Source organism: Alligator sinensis, unplaced genomic scaffold (genome assembly GCF_000455745.1).
Source record: "Alligator sinensis unplaced genomic scaffold, ASM45574v1 scaffold1343_1, whole genome shotgun sequence".
Taxonomy (NCBI): domain Eukaryota; kingdom Metazoa; phylum Chordata; order Crocodylia; family Alligatoridae; genus Alligator; species Alligator sinensis.
Window position 1 is genome coordinate 266,225 of NW_005842810.1, and position 5,122 is coordinate 271,346.

A 5,122-nucleotide genomic window follows, 5' to 3' on the forward strand; every position below is an offset into this window, starting at 1 on the left:
CCAGAAAGTACTTGCACATGGAGTTTTGTCTCAATGAGAACTACAAGATGTAATGCTGTAGAGTGAAGAAAGATTCACTATAATGAATCCTGCTATCCTGCTATAATGCAGTCATCACTGATTTAGAACAGAGCAGCTTTTTAACAGCATATAGCAATACTGCACCAAAGTTTAGATAAAAGGTGAAGAAAAATATATCCAAATGACATTGCAGGGGAACCATGGGAGACAGAGTATAAGTAAACAGAATTTGACAGGGCAGTTGTTTTAAATCAGTATGGTTAAAAATTTATGCACAGTTTTGGGGCTAGAAGGTAATTTTGAATTCCTCTTTTTTCTTTACATAATGGAGAGTCAAATTAATATACTATGTTGCACTCAAATTTCCTGCCCAGAGAGAATGCAAATATGCAATATTGTTATTGATCTCTAACTTTGTTCGCTAATTTCTCTGAGCCCCTCTATCCACTGGTCAAGAGCCTGTACTGCTCTACTTAGCCTTGTATCAAGCAAAGAGCTAAGTGTTAATCAGAAGTGTTGAGCATGTGGGCTGGCCTTTTGGCAGCTGGATAAACTGCTTTCCCCATCTTCCATATGGTATTTCAGAAAACCACACAGCCTGGAGACTTGAGTACCGGAACCAGGGTTGAAAATTAACAGGTAGTTAACTACCTTAAATACACAAACACATGTGGACATGTGCGCGCACACATACACACACACACACACACACACACTACATTTAAAAGAACATTATTACAGTTGCAAAGTAAAAAATTAGGAGGTGCCAGAGTTAACATTGCCTGTGCAGCTTTGATTTTTTTCCCCTTGTGCATGTGCACTTGGATACAATCTGTAATTACATTATTAGGCATTACGTCTTCCCATAGGACCTTGGCTTCATGCATTGCACAGGTTGGACAGCACTCAGTTACTGAGCAACTATTCATTATTTTGTTTTCTTGTTTAATGTTTAGCCTCAGGCCTTATTTACTTCACAGTATTCAAACCCTGTTCTAAAGGCCAAATTATTAATTTTCTCATGACATTCATCAATATAGTATCCAAGTGCTTCAGATAAATGTAATTAATTTATCTTCACAATCCTCTTTGAGGTTGGTGAGTGATATTATCCCCATTTGCAATCTGGAGTTGAGGCACAGAAAGATTAAGGTAAAAAATACCCACTAATTAAGTGCCCAATTTAAGAAGCCTTGAACCTGATTTTTCATAGTACTTAGCATTATCTAGGGCTTTCTGTATTCAACCATATCGCCCATTGATTTCAGTAGCAGCTGTGAGTGCTCAGCACTCCTGAAAAGCAGCCACACAGAAGATGAGGGAGAGGAAAATTAGTAACCAGCTAGAAAACCACAAATGAACTCAGTGGCAGAGACCAAGTTAAAATATGATTCTCCATGGCACGATTTCACCGTTCTAATCCTGAAGGCCCTACTTTCTTTTCCTACAATCCCTGCCTAGTTCACTCTGCACATTCCAACTGAGGGAGTCATGATTGAGACAGGTCAGGTGAAGAGAAGATATGGGAAGGGTAAAGACAAGCATGGGTCAAGCACAGGTTGAAGTGATCGTATTTGAAGGGACTAAGCAAAAGAGACTCTCTCTCCTAGCGTGTCCTCCTGTCCTACCCAAAACTGGAATGAAACTCAAGATCCCTGACTCTCAGCTGTTACTCTATACTCCCTGCTCTGTAATGATGTAAGGGTAGAAAACATGAAAAAGTCTTTAAAATATTTGGAACAATTAAGCATTGCAAGGGAAACTTAAGGTTGTTTAGTGCCTTAATTGTATATTTCTGTGCCTTAACACAGTGGTTCTCACACTCCCTTGGGGTGTAAGAGTGTGAGTCTTCTGCTTTAAGTGGGTTATATCTCTGCAGACCCCTATGATTCTGTGTGATGTGAAATTAAAAAGTAGCTTTTTGTCACTGCAGCCATACTGGAACCCTCAGAGGCAACCCAAGAGCAATTCTAGAGCTGTTCTTCATTTTTACCTTTTCTTCCTTTTTCTTCATTTATGTTTCCTCTTTCCTTTTTGCTTTCCCATTCCATCCTTTCTCATCCTTGAAAAGTTTAATTTTGGAGAAACACTAACCTATTTGGATCAATTTTAAATGCACCCTTAATTTTTTTAATTAACTTTGTTTGTCATCTTTGGTTTTGAGATAGATAGTTATGCTATTCCTGCAGTGTTTTTTATTTAGAGTTTCACTAACTTGCACTCTGGCATAACTCCTTCTTAGCATAGTTTTTTGTCTTGGATAATGCTTGTGTTTGTGTGTGTGCATCTAGCAAAGTGTGTGTGTGTGTGTGTGTACTAGAATAATGTATTTATTCTAGAATATTTACTTCACTTTTTGAACAGTAATCATTCTGAGGGAAAACAAAATTTTATTGTCTTTTATTTTTTGTGAGACTAATGAGTGCATGTATTTAAACCACTTTGCTCCTCAGATGGAAAGCACAGTAGAAAGTCAGTATGTGTGTGCATGTATATATACACACACGCGCACATTCCTTTATATTTTCCCCATGTTAAATGGGGGAGGAGGAACCTCATCTTAGAGTCAAATAAACACAGTATTCTACAATACCATTGCTTGTCTTCCTGAATAGGGTGGCCACATAGAGAAGTTACTCCCAAATAACTCAATTGTAAGAGTTATTTCGGAATCATTATTCAGGAACAGTTTTACAAATCACTTTCCCTCATGTAGAAAGTCCTAAAACCCAGTCCAGACTTTCCTCTATTTTAGCTGTTTGACCAGTGTTCCTGTCCTTCAATAAGCAAACTAGGTGCGGTGGTCACACCCACTTACAGAACAGGAGAGGGCAAAATACCGTCCATGGAGGCCGTATCTGGCTCACTATTTGATTCTGTCCAGCCCACTAGCTCTCACTGGGAGCCTGAGGAGGGATGGCTGTGCCCTGTGTAGCTCTGCTCTGCCACAGCCGGAGCCAGGCCTGGCTGCACAGCACACAGACTCCTCCACCCCACCACACCACATCCATCCTTCCTCCTGCACTCCCCAGCTTCCTGTTGGCGCTGTGACTGTGCAGTCCTATCACTGTGGCTGCTGGCAGCAGGACCCACATGGGACAGGGCATAATGCAGCATGCTGAGTGGCTGTCATACCAGCCTACCCACCTGCCACGATGAGCCGCTGCTGTAGTGGTGCCGCTAAGAGGTCAGTCCATGCTGGCCATGGGGGCAGGGGGAGGACATGGAGAGGGGGTTTCAGCCTGGGGCATCTGCCCCCAACTTTCCTGGTGTGATGTTGCAGCAGCAGCTCATTGCAGTGGGTGGGTGGGATGGCTATTCGGTGCACTGTATTGCATCCTGTCCCACATTGCTGGTGGCCACAGTGCCAGGACTGTACAGCAACAACAGAAAGCCAGGCGAATTGTGGGGGATTGAGCCTGAATGCGGGAGGGTAGAGCAGTCTGCATGCTGCACAGCCCAGCCCGGCGGCAGCTGCAGTAAAGCAGAGCGATGCATGGTGCAGCCCTCTGTCCTCAGGCTCCCAACAGCTGGCGAGTTATATGGGATCAACTGGCATCTGCTTCCCACTCCAGACTAACAGCTCACCAAAACTCGTTAAGTAGCCCTCCAGCCCAAAAAATTGCCCACTTCTGTTGTAGAAGTTACTGTCAGGTCAGAGTTTTTACAGGGCAGTAAGGATAAAAACAGACATTGGGTGTGTATACACGCGCAGCAGGACTGTTCTGATGTGTTGTAATTACAGTGCATCAGAGCAGATTAAATCAACGGAGTCTGCTGGAGCATGGTAATTACCACATTCCAGAAGACTCCAGCATCACAAGTATCATCCCTGTGCTGAAAAATGGCAGGGGTGCTTTAACTGAAGCTCGAGCTTTAGTTAAAGTGCCCCTGCCGCCAGTTTTCAGGGCTCCAAGAGCGTGTGTATTCCAAGAGCCACTCTAAAGCACCCCCAACTTCCTCACCTCCCATTTCAGAGCCCATGTATAAATGCCCATTGTGACTGTCCCTAGCTTTGACTTGCATCAAAATAGGTGCCAACAGTCATTTACATTTGTAGTTTGAATGACAACTCCAATTAACCCTGATTGTTCTGGGGGAAAAGTGTTATATCGGATACTCCACAGGTACTTAAAATGAGACAGAATAAAAGGCTTGTCCAGATTAAATAGTCTTTGTCCCAAGTGAAATCCCACATCTGTATTTAGCCTAGGAGGGTTTTTTCTTTTCTAAATGTCCATTTTTATAACCCATATCCTCAAGTCAATAGATCATCTTTGTATTTTCTCTTTGCATCTAAATAATAATAAACTAAGGCACCTGACATACATTACAGTTTTATGGCACAATTAATCCTGGGGCTGCTGTGACTAGGCACAGTGACTCCCTTGCCCCACAGCTCCCAGGGAAATGCAGAGCAAAGCAGTCAACTTCTTGGGTTGACTGGCCCTCATGTGGCAGTTTCAAAGCTGCACATGCAGCCCTACTGGGCTGCACCTACAGCTTTTGAAAGTCCTGGTGTTCCAGGAGCCGAAGACTGGGGAGCCTTTCTGAGAAGTTGAAAACCCACATGCACACCTCGGCTACATGCACAGTTTTCAGATGTCCAGGCACTCTAGGATCCCAAGATCAGGGAGAAGCTCCCCTGATCCTAGAGTCTTCTGTGCAGGAGTCCTTGGGTTTGCAGTTGCCAGGCAGGGTGAGTTGATCAACTCCTTCCACCAGGGACTTGCAAAACCATGCCCAGAGCTCTTTGTGCTGCAGTCATGCAGTTGGGATCTGATCTATTCCCCAAAACTGCACTTCTGCTTTCCGTGTGTGGACTGGCAGGAGGCGCAATTGTTAGGAATCGGGGATCATATCCCATCATGCCATTAAAGGAATATTTGCCAGCACTCTAAGGATCATGGAAAAATCTAATTGCATGAATCATTTTTCATATATCAGTAGTCCCATTTGGAATTCCTTGTGTTAGTAAAGTTACTCAGTAGGTATTTGCTATATCATGCCCTAAACTAGCTAGGGGAAGATTGTGTGTAAACTGTCTTTGCTGTTAAAATCTGATGCTGAATAACTAAATTGTGTCTGCTTTTCCACCGTG